This window comes from Pipistrellus kuhlii, unplaced genomic scaffold (genome assembly GCF_014108245.1).
Source record: "Pipistrellus kuhlii isolate mPipKuh1 unplaced genomic scaffold, mPipKuh1.p scaffold_m20_p_4, whole genome shotgun sequence".
In the NCBI taxonomy this organism is placed as follows: domain Eukaryota; kingdom Metazoa; phylum Chordata; class Mammalia; order Chiroptera; family Vespertilionidae; genus Pipistrellus; species Pipistrellus kuhlii.
The window spans coordinates 47,251,518-47,269,463 of NW_023425540.1; the positions used below are offsets into that span (position 1 = coordinate 47,251,518).

Consider the following 17,946-nt stretch of genomic DNA (forward strand, 5'->3'; position numbering starts at 1 on the left):
GTAGAGACGTTCACCACTACACTGTTCAAAGCCATGTTACAAGGGGGAGTACTCCCCAAATCTGTATTTTGGGATTTAATATTTAATCCATAATGTTACCAAATAACTGCTTTCATGGAATTTTAAAGAATTGTCCCCAACCATTTCATATTGATGAACCTGGGCATCATTAATTTGCATGTTAAATTGAACTCCTTTCAAGAAGGAAAATAAATAATATAAATACTTACATAGCACTAACTTTGTTTTAAGCATTGTGTTACACACTTGACTATCAATCCTTAAATTCTTACTACAAAATGTTAATCTCTTTTCTACAGAGGAGTCAACTGAAGCACAGAATGTTAATATCATGTCCCAGGTATCTTTGATTTGAAATAAGGGAATCAACCCCGAGTCTGGACTTGTAAATGCCACATTAACCATGGTTTTAAAACCATTTTACAGGTTTCATTAATTACTGTTAATAATAGTTTAAATATTGCATTTCCTGGAAAGAACTTTCTAAAATTCATATACTCTAAGGAAATCTAAATGTGGTAACTTGGATTTGCTTTTTTCTCTCATGTAAAGGTATTAATATTGTACTGAGTAAATGAATTATTTTCTGAATGTCAATAAAATATGTAATATGCACATAAATATTTTGATCATTGTCTCTATGTGTGAAAACTGAAAACACAGTTTTTCTGCTTCATTAAAAAAATCTGTATAATTAATGTAAAATAAATGAATGTATAATAGAATCAAAGCTTGATGACAATTACAGGCACTTCACTGTATAATTGAGCTGTTAGTGATTAATGATGTTAGGCAAAGTTACTTACCTACCACAAATTTCTTACATATCCTTTGTGCTTATTCTGAAAAAACCATTTCATAAGACAATAAAAAATTATAACAAAGATAGGAGAAACTAAGGATTAGAACTAAATTTACCCTAATATTTTATTTTTAATGATTAGAAGCATTAGGGGTTTGAAATGTATGTTTATCACAAGCATTGTTATTTTTCACATCTCTAAGTTCTTAAGAAAAGTTTACCTCTAATTCCATTGTAGTTTTAGATTTTGTCAACACAGTTAAAGAACAATTATATAAAAAAAACTATTGGAAGAGGAAATAATCTATCAATTGTTAAGCACAATGACTGAGCAACCTATTTAAAATTTATATCCCTAGTTTCTTCGATATATTTAGAATCTAGAGTGGAAGATGTCCCTACAGAAACCAGAAAATGTCAGAATCAGCTTTATGAAGTAATTATATTTTTGTTTTTCCCTGACTTTGATAACCTGTTCTGTTCTCTTTCACTATTACTAAAATTCCCCATCTGCCTACTGTTGGAAAAGAACTGTACCCTGACCCCTACTTCTACTGGTGGAGTGAATATGTTGTGTCTTAATGATAAGCAGAAAAATCTAACAAGACCTCCCCAACTCTGTACCTTAATTTTAAATATCTCTGTATGTGTTCCAACTGTATGGCTCCTGCCTGGGTAGATGTGGGAGCGTGGACCCCTTGATTAGGGTGTCTCTCTTCCTATCTTAACACAACAGAGGACCCTAAAACCTTGGCTGAGCTACTCTAACAGAACTAGAGTTAGATGTACCACAGTTTTTTAATCCACTCATCTGCTGATGGGCACTTAGGCTGTTACCAAATCTTAGCTAATGTAAATTGTGCTTCTATGAACATAGGGGTGCATATATCCTTTCTGATTGGTATTTCTAGTTTCTTGGTATATATTCCTAGAAGTGGTATACTGGGTCAAATGGGAGTTCCATTTTTAGTTTTTTGAGGAAACTCCATACTGTTCTGCACAATGGCTGCACCATTTCCACCAGCAGTGCACAAGGGTACATTTTTCTCCACATCCTCTACAGCACTTGTCAGAATGGCTGTTCTTAACCGAGGGTGGTACTGCCTCCTTAAGGGGGAATATAGAGAGTATTCCGGATTAACACCATCTTGAGAGTGTTTCTGGGACCCAAGACAGAAATGGTAAATATCTCTAATATGCAACAATGGCCAAACAATAAAGAGTTGTCTTCCCAAATGTTAATAGCATCCCTGCTGAGAAGCATGTGCTCTAGAATCTCCCAAACAATACTGAGTCATTTTGTGATTTTATCTGAAATGGTTTGTGATTTTAATTGAAATGGTTTTAGTATTTCACTGCTTAGAATACGGTTTGCTAATGGGCAGAGGTTTAGAAGCCAGGTGCTGGATTCGAATTCCTTTTAAAAGGTATGACTGTGGGAAAGCCAGATACTGCACCTCGGTTTCCTTGCTAATAAAATGTGAATAGTAACAATGTCTGCTTCACAGACTTGTTATTGGGATGAAATGACTGTGTACACATAAAACATAAAATAGTGCATATCTTGCCCTATCCGGTTTGGCTCAGTGGATAGAGCATCGGTCTGTGGACTGACGGGTCTCAGGTTCAATTCTGGTCAAGGGCCATGTACCTTAGTTGCAGGCATATCCCCAGTAGGGGGTGTGCAGGAGGCAGCTGATTGATGTTTCTCTCTCATTGATGTTTCTAACTCTCTATCCCTCTCTCTTCCTCTGTAAAACATCAATAAAATATATATAAAAAAAATAGTGCATGGCTCACAGCAAATACTCAATGAGCGATAACTTATTGTCATGATTATTTGGCATAATGGTTAAAGTTACCAGTAGCAGAAGTCTCGATTCTGGTGGATTAAACCAATAGGGAGTATTTTTTCTCATATAACAAGAAATCCAAAGGTGCCAGCATGGGTTACATAGCAAGGCTGACATCTCTGTGAATCTCATAGTTCCAAGATGGTTATTGGGACTTCAGCATCAAGTCCTTGTTTTGAGGTAGGAAAATGGAAAAAGGGGCACACAGGCTGCACCTGTCCTATTTATCAGGGAAGTAAAACTGTTTGCAGAATCCTCATGGCCTTTAACTAACTGTGTGATATTGGGCAAGTTTCTTAACCTCTCTGTACCCCAGTGTTCTTGTATGTAGATAGGGGATGTTAACAAAATATGTCTAATATATTATTGTAAAGACTAGGTAACCTCTGAATTCATGAAAGGTGGGAAATTATGAGACTCAAGTTACTTGTATCAACTGGCTTCCCCAGAGCACATGCCTTGATTTTCCTTCTGCTCTGTGCCCTTCACATCATTTTATGTGATAAATTCTCTTTCTTATAAATTATCTGGGTAAAATGAAATTGCTAATTATTATGCATTTCTATGATCATGTTGCCGTTCTCTCTTTTCTTTCCTTCATTTCACATGAATTCATTCTGTTCAGCCTAGCATGGTCACAGCTATTTTTGTTTTCCCACAATCCCTTCATTGTAGTTTTCAAATACATTCTATGATGATAGCATTCAATCATATTATTGGCATTTTTTCTGACACACCAATAAAACATATAAAATGTAACTTGAAATAAGTGTCCTGATTTAATGCTGTTGTGAAACATTTATGTAGTACTTTATATTTACAGAGCGCTTTACAATTATTTATTAGTTAATTGTACTGTTAAACAACATTAACCATCTGGCCAAATTAATGATTTCAAATTGTCCTACCAGTTGGAAGCTGAGGAGTGAAAAATGAAGTCATATTGGATTTTATTTTCTTTCAATAAACCTTTTTGTCCTTCTCTCTTCCTCGGCACAACAGCGCAGACTGGCTTCAAGGGAAAATTCAAATCAGAGGGGGAAAGGATGACTTTGTTCTCTTTTCTCTGTTGTCCTATAAATGTGGGATTTCCTCAGGATTCAGTCATAGACCATCTTTTCTTCTCCCTTGTAAGCCTCACATTTACTCACTCAGTCAGCTGTTGTCTCTCCCACTGTAATTCATCTCTCTCCCAGGCTATAATTCAGTATCTTTAAACTTCATTTTTGTCCCAGGTTTTCTAAATTCAACACTTTGATTCTCATTTTCACTTCCACTCCAATTAGTGGAGATGGAGAAATCAACATTATTCATTTCATGTAACCTAGATAATTTATTGCTTAGCTTTATCTTCTCTAAAATAGAATAATTAAAAATGTCCTGGTATACTGCAATTTTTTTTTTATTGTTAACTGTATTATAGATGTCTCCCATTTCCCTCTCCTTTGCTCCCCTCCACTCAGCTCCTGCCCCACCCAGGCCTTGCCCACACTTACTGTCTGTTCATGAGCTATGCATATACCTTCTTTGGTTAATCTCTTCCCCTCCTTCCACTCCTTCCCCCTGTAAGATCTGACATTCTGTTCCACGTATGCATGTCTCTGGACCAGTTTTGTTCATCAGTTTATTTTAGTCATTAGAGTCTGCATATAAGTGAGAACATGTGATATTTGTTTTTCTTTGACTGGCTTATTTCCCTTAGCATAATACTCTCCAGGTCCATATGTGCTGTCACAAAGGGTAAGAGCTCCTTCTTCTTAACAGTGCAATTTTTAACATTTTAAAAATTTTGCTTTTCTTTGAATTTGGTATTGAATCTTAAGAGTTAAATAAGAGGGTTCTTACATGAGAGTTACAAGGCTTTATACCATTTTCTGTGGGGGCATTTGGGAATGAATGGATTTTATAAGGGAACAATGAGAGCTTTATAAACTTATTTATAACTTAATTTAGTTATTCCCTCAAGCTAATTAAGGTATGCTAGTTTGGGGAGAATTCAGTAGAAAATAGAAAAGCATTAAGGAAATTTATCCACAAAGAAAGGTCAAGAACAGTTAGCAATATCATTGATTTGTACTGTTTACTTTCATATTTCAAGGCATTTAAAAATTTTTTATTATAGAAGATTCCATGAAATGTAAAGGACCTTCCATTTTTATTGAATACTATAAATGGTGGTCACATCTTTGTCTTGGGAAGTTGTACAACATAGGTTTTTCTTAAAATTAACCAAGTTAATTATTCCAAGTCCTCACAAATTGTTTCACCTAATTTAACATTTTAATATCTAGAAATAAGGTTTATTATACAAAAATATATCACTGTTAATATAGTATACAACTTAGAACCTCTGCAACCCAATAACAAATAGAAATATAATAGATATAAGTATATAGAGAAACATATTTAAAATATATAGAAATAAATATAGTATGTCTATTAAAATCCATGCCCTAGGCCAGTGGTCAGCAAACTCATTAGTCAACAGAGCCAAACATCAACAGTACAATGATTGAAATTTCTTTTGAGAGCCCAATTTTTTAAACTTAAACTTTTTCTAATGCCACTTCTTCAAAATAGACTTGCCCAGGCCATGGTATTTTGTGGAAGAGCCACACTCAAGGGGCCAAAGAGCCGCATGTGGCTCGCGAGCCAGAGTTTGCTGACCATGGCCCTAGACTATTAAATATCAGTATTCACCATAATCAATTAGCAGTTTGGTTCCTTGTTTCAACCGAGAATTTGTTACATAATTATGATAACTAGCTATATTTGCAGTTTATACAGCTATTTCTGCAGAAATTTAAATGAATGTTCTTTTGTAAGGTAGTAGATTTCTTTTGCTACTACTAATGGATTGTTTCCAAGCTCAGGAACAAGCAGCAAAACCCTTAATTTGAATTTATAGCCTTCAGAGACAATCTGCAATACAGCTTAACCGTCCTAACCAATTTATTTTAATTAATATGATTTGTTCTATATATTTAAGTAGGAGAATTATATACTGACAAATGGGACAACCAAGAATGCTAACAGTAACATTTTAAATAGTTATGGCTTAGGGAAAACATAAACGGAAGCATAGCCATCAGTAGTAATGGAAGCTGAACTTTTCTGTTACTAGTAAATCATCCCTATCTCCATAGAGAATTCATTTCCACCAGTGGATTTTTAAAATTGTAAGAGTTTAGATAGAACACCAAAGTCATGCTGGTTGGCCAGCCCTTAGTGCTGATGTAGAAGAAATGCTCTTTGCTGAGAGAAGTGTTAGGACTGCTATTTATTGCTAGAACCACATTGCTGATGTTTCTCAGCGTAATGTATAATTTAATGAATCAAAAGAAAAAAATGTGTTTTTTTTCTAGTTAAATGTGGTATACCTGGAAATGTTCATGGGCTGTGCTTTGTAGAAATGTTCATGGATTATGCTCTGTCTATTCCATTTATAAAACTATTATGTTAAAAGGTATTTAAGCTGTGTTAAGCAACACTATTCTTAAATGAAAAAGTTCTCTTTTCATTAAGAAGGAAAAGATTATGTATTTATAACTCTAAAATTTCAAAAAAATCGAGTGCTTTTTTACTAGACTGTGTAAAGCTGATGCCAATACAGGCAACAGTCTTGTTTTGGCAACAATGGTTGGTATAAGGCCCTAACTACTTATGGGGATAACAATCTTTTTTATATATATATATATTTTATTGATTTTTTTTTTTTACAGGGAGAGGGATAGAAAGTTAGAAACATCTATGAGAGAGAAACATCAACCAGCTGCCTCCTGCACATCCCCCACTTGGGATGTGCCTGCAACCAAGGTACATGCCCTTGATCTGAATCAAACCCGGGACCCTTTAGTCTGCAGGCTGACACTCTATCCACCGAGCCAAACCAGTTTCGGCTGGGGATAACAATCTGAATGAAAGCTACATTTTTAAACACGTGGCCCAATGGCTAAAGAGCCTGTTTGCAACCTCTGTTACTATTATAACAGCAACATTGTGTTAGGAAAGGATCTGAAATACATACTTGGCTCAAATTTTGTTTGCAATTAGCTAAGAATTTATAAAGATTAAAACTGTTCTAGAGTCCAGAGTTCTACATGGTTCATGGGGCTATTACTCTTCGTTAAGTCACTGCCTATATGTTCATATTCATATAGATTCCAAAGTTCTTTCATTCATTCAGTAATCAAAGTATTTACTGAATGCCTACTATACTGTGAAGCTTTGGAGTGTATAATAATAGCTAATACTTATTTAGTGATCTCCATGTTCCAGGCACTCACTATTCTAAGTACTTTTCATACATTAGTTCATTTAGCCCTCATAACACCTTTATGAGATGGGTTAACCTATCACTGCAGCTACAGACTGGGAGTTACCCAGGTCACACAGCTGATTAGTGGTGGAGCCAGGATTCTAACACCAGCAGCTAGCTCCAGAGTTAAATGCCCTGACACATATAGTGCGTCTATTGCAACATATGCCTCTCTTGGTCTCTGTGTCTTCTGAAATAATAAGTCAAATGTGAGCTGCTCTCCTGGAGCTCACAGTTTAATAACAGTTTTTATCCACTCTGCATATGTCATAAATTTAATTGATGGAGAAAAAAACCACAATAGTCCCTTTGCACCCCATGTGCCAAGCAATAATTTTATGTGGTTTGAAGACGTGTCAGACCCACTTGAGTTGCAATGCCATCACTTTGACAATGGTGGCAGATTAGAGCCTTTCAAAATAACTGGCATTGCCTCAGCTCCTGGGGGTGAAAGGATTGCCTCCTCACTCCCTTTCTTCACTCCTGGGGAACTAGTAAGAAGTACAGCTTTTCTAAGGTCATGCTGGCATCAAGGGGTTGAGTGGCATGGTAAATAAGACCTCTACCCTCAGAGAGCTTTCATTCAGAAGAACTTCAAAGTTATTTCCAGAAAGTATTTCATCTTATGGCCCTTCAGGAAGTTATGGTGCCCTCAGCAATAGCTACACAAAATGTGGAGCACATCACATGCTCAGAGCTGGTCACTCCTTCTAAGATTTTTGTCTTGGTCCATTTTTGCTATTTCAGCTTAGGATATTTAACATGAAATCACTGCTGCAATGTGGGGCTCCTATAGGTGAATTTTAAGTTTTAATAATTTATCATTTTAACTTTTGAAAGAAGTTCTCTATATATTTAAAACAAACAAACACTTTTCAACCAAAGAGAGTCCAGGTGTGGCAAAATGCATAAAAGCAACACCAAGTCCAAGATATATTGAAACTCTAAGCACATTTTACTTGCATTCCTTTCTTGTTTCTAATTTAATGAATGTTTCCCAGAATGGAGTTTGCAAATCAAAGTATATATATAAAATGCTTACTTATTCCCTTTTGAGTTCTGTGTCAATTGTGTACATTTCATAAATATAAACATAAGATGTATTTGCCAAGGAATTACATTTGTTGATGTGGCAGCCTCATGGCTTAGAGTATAAAAAATTCATACCTTGTCAATTATGAATTGCATTTCCCCATTTGTATAGAATATGGAATTTGTTTGAGTACTAGCTAAAAATGTATGTGGTAGTATTTCAGATATGAGTATTGCAAAAAAAAAAAAAAAATCCTTAACCTCTTCCTGCCTTAAGAGGTCAAACAACATCTAAAAACTATAATCCTTTTAAATAATAATAATAAAAAAACTGTCCTTTGCTCATTTATTCAGCTTTTTCTTAGTCCATCCAATTACCAACCCTATCAGTCCATTTCCTTTGATATATCTTTTAAGCCGACGAGTGTCATAATATAATAGGAACACAGCATGAATACTCTTTAATGCTTATGGCTTTTCTTTTCTTTTTTTTTCCAAATTGAAACAACTTCCTTGCTAAGCAGAATTTATACACTGACTAACTCCCACAGCTATCACCCTGATGCCCTCTCCCTATTTCATTACCATTTGGGGGATGAACACATCATTTGAATGGTATTTATCTAGATAGACAGTGGGGGTGGGGGAGCTTGCCCCCAAGGCTATGCTGTGTTTCTAGCCCTAGATTTGGAGGCATCTTCTAATAGCAGTACTTTCACGAAAGGGAACCCAACTCAGATCGCTGGTATTTTCTCTGAGAAAATACCTATCTATGTATGCTGTCAATTTAATTAAAAACATTCCCTTTGCTCTAGCTTCCCAATTATCTCACCCATTATCACTCATACCCTAAAATCATATCACTCTCTGGCGAATAGATTATTTCTCCAAACATCCTTGTCTCATTGCTTTCAGATAACTGTCTGTGACCCTTTTCCCCCTTCAACTGTTTATAGTCATTTTAACATCTGTCATCACAGTTTAAGGTGTGATTGTGTCTAATAATGTTTTTTTTTTTTTTTTTGCAGTGGGTTCACTATAGCTATTGCTGTATACAGAAAATTCTGACTGACATTTCAGAGCTTTTTGGAGCCAGTGTAAGTAAAACACTCCGTTACCTCTTTCAATGACTACAGGTAAATAATGCAGCACAGCTGCCTGATATCTTGAGAGAAGGCGCCACTAACTTTTGAGAGCCATCCTCCTTACCTTCACAGCCCTACAACACTGCCTTTTATTCCTTTCTTCTGAGTTTATCTTTATAATATAAAGTTTAATTTCAAATGTAGTAGTACCAGTTGTCTGATATTAACTTTAATTTCCAAAATGAGTCCATTTATTGATCAATTTAAACAACTTTCTCTGTATGTAGCTACCGTGTTTCTCCAAAAATAAAACATCCTCCAAAAATAAGACCTACTTACAGGTTTCCTTCTGAGTGAAATATAAGGCATCCCCCTGAAAATAAAACCCCCCTCCCCCCCAGGCTCTGTCTCAGAATGAAAATTAATTTACCGAAAACTGGTCGTTAGGGCCGCCCCCACTGGTGTCTAGCAACCAGTGATGTTACGTGGAGTCCTGATGTCACTGCTGTGTGGAGGCGGAGCGGAGGTCAAAGTGAGCAGTGAGCTTGGGGTGGAGAGAGGAGGAGACTTTCGCAGATGCATGTAGAAGAACAGGAGGATTAGAGCTGATGGGATGCGGCGAAGGTGGTGAGTGCTGGTCTGTCTCTGGTAAGACTACCTGATGCTCGCGGTTGCCCTCATGATGACTGAAGGTTCTCAGTCAGTGGCAGACCCTGCTCCAGCCCAGATCCAGACCCCAGCAAGCGCAGTGACAGTCCCCAGGCAGGCCCCAGGGGGTAAATGGCTGATAAAGGGGTAGGGGGGATGTCTGGTGAAGGTGTTCAGTGGCACAGGGGTGGGAGGAGGGGGATCACTTAAAATGACAGGAGGATCAGAGGGGGCAATCAAAATGACACAGGAGGATCAAAAGGGGTTACTAAAATGGTAACCCCTCCCCTCTGATTCTCCTATGCCATTTTGATTCCCCCCTCTGATCCCTCCTGTGTCATTTTAAGTGATCCCCCTCCCCCCACCTTGATACCCCAATTCCTTTTTTTACCCCTAGAAATGAGCGTAAAAAGAAAAAGCTACTCCATGGAGTACAAGAAAGGAATCATGGAAGACTCTTGGGGCCAAAATCTTACTGCTTTCTGCAAAGAGAAGATGTTGAGTATCCGATTGGTCCGAAAATGGCGAGCAGAGTATGGTAACCTCATTGAACAAGTGGACAAAGGAAATGCTAAAAAGCGCAAGTGTGGATCAGGTCGGCAACCATTATTTTCCGAGCTCGAAGACCTGATCTGTGAATGGGTTTTTGACAGGAGAGCAGAGGCTTTAGTTATGAATAGGGCTCAGATTCAAGAATTTGCAATGGCACCACAGTTTGACATAGCCCCCGAAGACTTCAAAGCATCACAACACTGGATGGATAATTTCCTTCAGCAAAGTAAACTGTCTTTAAGAAGATCTACAACATTGTTTAGGTTGAAAGATACTCAAGTTATTAAGCAAGCACTTGCATTCAAGTCCTTTATTGATGATGCTGACTTCTCTAAATACAATCTTTCCAACATGATTGCTCTGGATGAAACTGCAGTGTTTATGGGCCAATCATCTCAAACAACAATTGAACAGCGGGGTGCCTCCTTAGAATACATTCCCTCCACTGCTTACGAAAGTGCAAGTGTTTCCTGTATTTTGGCAATTTGTCTGGATGGCACTAAAATCCCACCTTTAATCATTTCTAAGGGCAAGAAGGAAAAGATTGAACATGTTTTGGGTGTTTTTATTCTTGAAACTGAAAAAACCTGGGCCACACAAGCAGTTATAAGGAAGTGGGCCGATTTAATGCTGCTGCTTGTTATGCGAGGGAGCCAAAGAGATCTGCTAGTCTGGGATGCAGCCAGCACTCACCGCGCTAAAGACATGAAGACATTTCTTCATGAAAGAAAAATAGATCAGATAATGATTCCCAGAGGAATGATGGCCTATCTCCAGATTCTTGATACTGCAATAAACAAGCCATTTAAAGACAATTTGCACATGGAAATTAATGACTACATTGAAAATAGAATGGAGAGAAATCAGTGTGGAAACTTTGTGAAACCTAAACTGCAAGAAGTTGTGACTTGGGTGAAGAATTCATGGGAGAAAATCACTGACAGTTGCATTGCAAATGCACTGTGAGCAGGCTACCTTGACAAGAAGTACTCATTTAAAGACAGTGCTATTGCTAAACATGAGAGATTTGGTCCACTCATTCTGAAAGAAATGGAGTCACAAGAAATTCACCAGGAAATTCAGGAATTGGATTGTTATGATGATGTTCCAGAAGATGATGACATGATTGTCATTGAATAAATGAGTAAATTCTTGATACTGTAGGATTCACAGTTTGTCTGGTTTGTGTTGACAACTACCGTACTACCGTACCGTATACAGGTAATAAATTTCCTTTATTTTCATTTAACAATAAATGTGTACCATATTCTTCTTCATGGAAAAATAAGACATCCCCTAAAAATAAGACCTAGTGCATCTTTGGGAGCAAAAATTAATATAAGACACTGTCTTATTTTCAGGGAAACAGGGTACTAGTATACAAATTAAAGGTTGAATGGCATATTTAAAAAAATATATATATATGTTTTTATTGATTTTTGGAGAGAAAGGAGGGAGAGGGAGAGAGAGAGAGAAATATCAGTGATGAGAGAGAATCATTGATCAGCTGCCCCCTGCATGCCCCACACTGGGGATCAAACCCACAACCCGGCATGTGCCCTGATTGGGAGTTGAACCATGACCTCCTGGTTCATGGGTCAATGCTCAACCATTGAGCCACACGGGCCAAGTGAATGTCATATTCCTTTAGGGAAAAGTTGGGAAGCATTTAAAAAATAAACAGGCCACATTGAGATATTTAGTATGTAAAATCATTCCAATTATTGCTATCTTTTTCAGCTATCTTATTTACCAATACATATGAATTTGTCTAAAATGTAGCAAGTCAAATTCAGTTACAGGCAGTAAACTTTCACAAATTATCCTCATCGATGTCCAAATTTTTGTGATGAGTTCCTGCTATTACATTTTAATTCTGATCTTCATATCTAATTTATTAAACTTTTTTTTTTTACTGTTAAAACCTATTTTGGTTCAGCAATATGCAGTAAAAAAAATAATAATAATGTCTATTGATGTATAATATATCTAATTTTGTTGTAAATTCATTTACAAAAAACAAAAAAAAACAAACAAACAAAAACACAAGATCTTTGCCAGCTCTTTCATTTACAATGGTATTGTATAATTAAGAGGATCTTACCTCTTGAGTATCAAAATTATTATTAGAAAATATAAAAAGCCTGCCATAAGCCAGTTTTTCTTTACCATTAGCTAGAGGATGAACTCTGCCCAGAGAACACCTTGGGAATATAGTACATTAATGACCCAATGGAATATACACTTCACCATCAAAAGGCACTGAGTTTGAAAAATTGCTTTTTCTAACTCTAACCCTGCATATACAACATAAACAGATTCATTATTGCTGAGACATGTTGCATCTCTAATTTCATTTTCACACAACTTCCACACATCTTTCCATAAAATCCAGATTAGTTCTCTAATAAATAACTATGGCATTACCATCACTAGTGTTCATAGGAAGTCCCTTTTAAAAGCACAACAGGGAAATTATTACTACACAGTAGCCCCATCCCCATTAAACACATAGAAACACAAATACACACCCCTAGATAATAAAACAATGGGAAATGATAAGAATCATCAAGAAAATGCTTTATCTTCAGCTGTGGTTCACCTATTCAGCCAACTTTAACCAATGTTATGATATCATCCCATTATTTTAAAAAATGTAAACAAACAGAGCACAGACAGGATAAATGGTGATGGAAAAAATAAAATAAAAAAATGTAAGAAAATAATAGCAATCAAATAATATAAGGGAAAAATGTCAAACTATGAAAGTAAACTATCAATCAATGAAATATTGTGTGTTATTAACCTTAAATTCTGTATTACATAGAGAGCAGAAAAGAGTGCAGATAAAAGGCTCAGATTGCAGACTGGAAACTATTTCACGTTAACCTGCTCCTAAGATTCTCTGGATCTCTTTTCTGTTTTTTATTTTTTTAATAACTAGATTTCCATCCCCCATTCATTTTCTACTAACCTGGAATTGGCTGTGGGATCTGAAAATGGAATTGATAATGTATAACCAACCTCTTTATAGGGAAGACTCATTTCTAAAACCCCCCAAACTCCCCTCAGCTTTAACATTCTAGTGTTGTGTTGTGGAATCCATTAATATTAGAGAGGGAAAGTGAAGAAAGATATTAATGGTGGACTCTGGGCACCTACACTTCAAACCATGAGCCATTATGGGGTCAAATGGATGGTTATTATTATATAGTAGGCAATAATTAACTAGTAGACTCCTTTCAAAAACTACTACACATCTTAACGAATGAATCTTAGAAGCTATACAAACTTCCTAAAATAGATTGAACCAAATATTGGTATATCAAATTAAATATTTTTGGAATATCTATTATGAGTCAGGCAATATATTAAGCATGGGGATAACACATTGAATATGACAATTATTGCTCTTTTTGTGAAACTTTTATCTGTGGTAAACAAGTAAACAAATTAAATGGATTAATGAATGGCAGTATTGCAAAGGTCAATATTCAGGTCTTTTATACTTCAATAATTACAGTTTTCTACATATAGGTCCTATGTATTTTGGTTAGGGTTATTACTAGGAATTTTATGATGTGTATATTGCTATTATTTAGAGAATTTTTCTACTATCTCATCTATTTCTTATTGGGATTTGATATTTTTTTTGTGTGTGTGTATTTAGCCTTACTGATTTCTGCTTAAGAAGATTTTATGTGGCATTTTTGAGTTTTCTAAGAAATACTCTGCAATTACTGATACTAACGATTTTACTCTTCAGCAGTTACTCCATTATTTCTGACTTCCCCATGAAAATTGTCAGTCTGCTCCATTTCTATGCCCCTGATTCTATTACATTTACCAGTTTATTCTGTTTATCATTTCTTATTCACTTGATTTTTAGATTCACTTGTTTATAGATATGTATTTGTTGTCACTTTGTTGTTCATAATTTTTATCTTTACCTTTTTCTTATTCTTACTCTTCTTAAAAAATACCCTTCAGCATTTATCAATAATATAATACTGGTTTGGTGGTGATAAACTCTTTTAGCTTCTTATCTGTGAAACTCTTTGTCTGACCTTCAATTATAAATGTTAGCTTTGCTGGGTAGAGTAATCTTGGTTGTAGGTTATTGCTGCTCATCACTTTGAATATTTCTTCCCCCTCCCTTCTGGCCTGGATAGTTTCTGTTGATAAATAAGCTGACAGTTGTATGGATACTCCCTTGTAGGTAACTAACAGTTTCTCTCTTGCTGCTTTTAAGATTCTATTTTTGTCTTTTGCCCTTGGCATTTTACTAGTAATTACAATGTGTCTTGGTGTGATCCTCTTTAGATTCCTCTTATTTGGGGTTTTCTGCGCTTCATGGACTTGTAAGTCAATTTCTTTCACTAGGTAGGGGAAATTTTCTGTCATTATTTCTTCAAATAGGTTTTCAATATCTTGATCTCTCTCTTCTTCTGGCACCTGAATAATTCGGATGTTGGTACGCTTGAAGTTGTCCCAGAGGCTCCTTACACTATCTTCATATTTTTGGATTCTTTTTTCTTTTTGCTCTTCCAGTTGGGTGTTTTTTTACTTGATTCTTGGGATTCTCTAGTCCATTGTTGAATCTCCATATATTATTCTTTATTTCAGTCAGTGTATGATTAATTTCTGTGTTTCCCCCCCCCCCCCCACCATTTTTTGGCATTCTCATTAAGATCCTTGAAGGTTTCACTAAGTTCCTCAGAGGTTTCTAGAAAATTCTTGAGTAACCTTATAACTGTGGTTTTGAACTCTATATCAAGTAGTTTGCTTTCTTCCACTTTCATTTGTGACATGTTTCTTTGTCTCTGCATTTTTGATGCTCACTGGGTTTGTTTCTATGTATTGGGTAGCTGCTAAGTCGCCTTGAGTTGATAGAGTGGCCTTGTGTAGTAGGTGTCCTATAGGGCCCAGTGGCTCAGCCACCCAAATCAGCTGAGGTAGATACTCTTGGTGCTCTGTGCACAGTCTTGTTGTAGTTGAGCCTTGATTGCTGTTGGTATCATTGGGAGGAATTGACCTCCACGCCAGTTGGCTGTGAGGACCATCTATGTCTACAATGGAAGAGCTGCTGGGCAGGAGACACCCTAGGGCACAAAACTTGCTTCAGTGGGGCTTTGTTACTCACTGAGTCTGCCCTTTAGTGTGTCACTTATGGATGTGAAGAGTTGTAATCTGGTATGGTCTCGCACTGACCACTGGGTACACTGGCTCTTGAGTCTCCAGGGAGGTGCAAAGTCAGCCACCCAGCAGGAGCTACAGAGAGATCTGCATATTCCTCCTCTTTTTATCTGATTTGGAAGTGCCCATAAGAGGCTCAGGAAGGCAGGATGGTTCTGGTGCCAGCCTTGGGCCTTTTATTGATAGCTTTGGGGCTCCCTGACCCAGCTGCAGCTTGTTTGACAGTTTTTAGGCTAAGAAAGGACAGGATGCAAAAGCCTTTGTATGCAGCGTAGGTGGGGCTGTAAATTGGGTGGAGTGGGGTTGCAGGGAATCTCCAGAGCAGAGCAAACAGCAATGGCTGCCAGTCAGCCCTGCACTGGGGAGATCCCAGCACTGGAACAATGACCACTGTGAGCACCTCCATCTGGAAGAAAGCTGCTGCTGAGTTCCTGCCCTGATGCCAGACAATCCAGTTTCTCCTCATATGTGTCTGGGTCCCACAGAGTCATGCCTGGCACTGGAGCTCAGAGCAAGCAGGAGCTTGTATCTCCATCCTGATTTAAAAAGTGGCACACCCGGGTGCTGGACCAGCCCGTTCCATGCCTTTGCACCTCTTACTAGTCTAAATGTGCTTATTTTCTTTACCTCTTTAGTTATAATACTTCAACTCAGCCAGCTTTCCTATGGTTCTGGATGATAGTTACAATTTTGATGTGGCTGTGGGAAGTAGCAAGTACAGGTGTTTACCTATGCTTCCATCTTGGTTCCCTTTCAGAGCTCTGGTTTTATAATTAATGTTGTATGATGTGATCTGTCCTCTTAGATACATTTTTTTATGAGAAGTGGTATCCTTTCTTCATTTATTTTCCTTAAGATTTTGTTTAATAGGGATGGATTTTTTCATGTTCTTAAGTACTATTTCTCTCTCAATTGGCTAGGGTACAACTTTAAATTCTTTCAAGAGGGCATTTGGTGCTATAACCAAGTTTTTGAGTAGCTAAGACTCTGCTGCCATCACACACAAATACCTAGGAGGGCATATATTACATCTTAGGTTGCAAGTTTTCTCCTTAACATGCAATAGACAGGTGGGAATGCAAAATTGCACAGCCACTTTGGGAAATGTTTTGACAGTTTATTAAAAAGTTAAATATATCTCTATCATATCGCCAGCCATTCCACTCCTAGGTATCTTCCTAAAAGAAATGGAAATTTACATTCATACAAAATCCTGTAAATACAAGTTTATGGCAGCTTTGTTCACAATAGCCCCAAACTGTAAACAACCCAGATGTCCTTAAACCATTTTATACTATGGAATAACACTCACCCATAATAAGGAACAAACTGTTGGTTCACACAATAACTTGAGTGCATTTTAAATGCCTTTTCCTAAGTAAAAGAAGACAGAATCAAGTTGCTAAATGTTGTGTAATTCCATTTTATGTGGTACTCTACTAATAAAAAATATCAGTGACCGCCAGTGGTTGGAGTGGGAGGAGAGATTATTGATAAAGGGGTAACTGTTTGGGGGGATGATGAAATTGTTTTGTAGAAAACTATAGTGGTGGACACATGACTCTATACATGTGTTAAAACACATTGAACTGTATATCACAGAAAATGAATTTTGTTGAATGAAAACAACAACAAAATCAACTAGTATGCGGGGGAAGGAGAGGGTTGGAAAGCAGAATGTGACAAGGGAATCTAACTATATTACAAACAAATCACATAATTACACTGAAGGGGATGGGAGAGACAGGAGCTGAGCTACAAAACTCTGGAAAGCTATGTTTTGACTGAATACCTTAAAGTATTAAAACAAAAAAACAAGCAAACCAGCTGTTCACTGTCACTAATCTTTAGTTGGTAATTTGTTCCTCACAGAGAAATGGATTAGGAAATCTAAAACTACTTTTTCAGATCTAAACATTTTTTAAAGATTTTAAAGGTATTTTGGATGTTTTCAAATGTATTTTATGTATGTTTATATACTAGGGTTGACTTAAGTAAATTTAGAAAATGGAAGTCAGGTTTCTTATTGTCAGAGGAAGAAATTATAAATAAAGGAGAAAGTCTAGAATGGTCTCTGTTGTTTTGGATTAAAATTGGAGATATCAGTATGAAAGTAGCCCAGTAGCAATAAGCACAGTCAGCATCTAAATCTTGGTTTCTAAATATCATTCGCAAATAAAAGAAGCATGAGTTTGCAGAAATAGTTGATTCTAGTGCTGGGGCAAGGAAAATACAGTATCAGCCTAAAGCATCAGAAAATAAGGAGGTAAAAAAAAAAAAGGATGGGAGTATATCAAATGGGCATAAGGACCAACCTGGAAAAGTTGCCAGGTGCCAAAGTTGGAACATGAGTGACAAAATATGTAACAATAGCACTACTTTATAACTAAATAATAAAATAAACATTCTAATCCATACTAATATAAATAACAATAAATG

General features: G+C 36.6%; 1 protein-coding gene across 1 annotated transcript in view; it reads right to left on the reverse strand.

Annotated features, from left to right (window-relative positions):
* Positions 1 to 17,946, reverse strand: part of KIAA0825 (KIAA0825 ortholog) — a 319,903-nt gene that overhangs the window by 3,197 nt on the left and 298,760 nt on the right. The gene's annotated exons all lie outside the window — the stretch shown is intronic.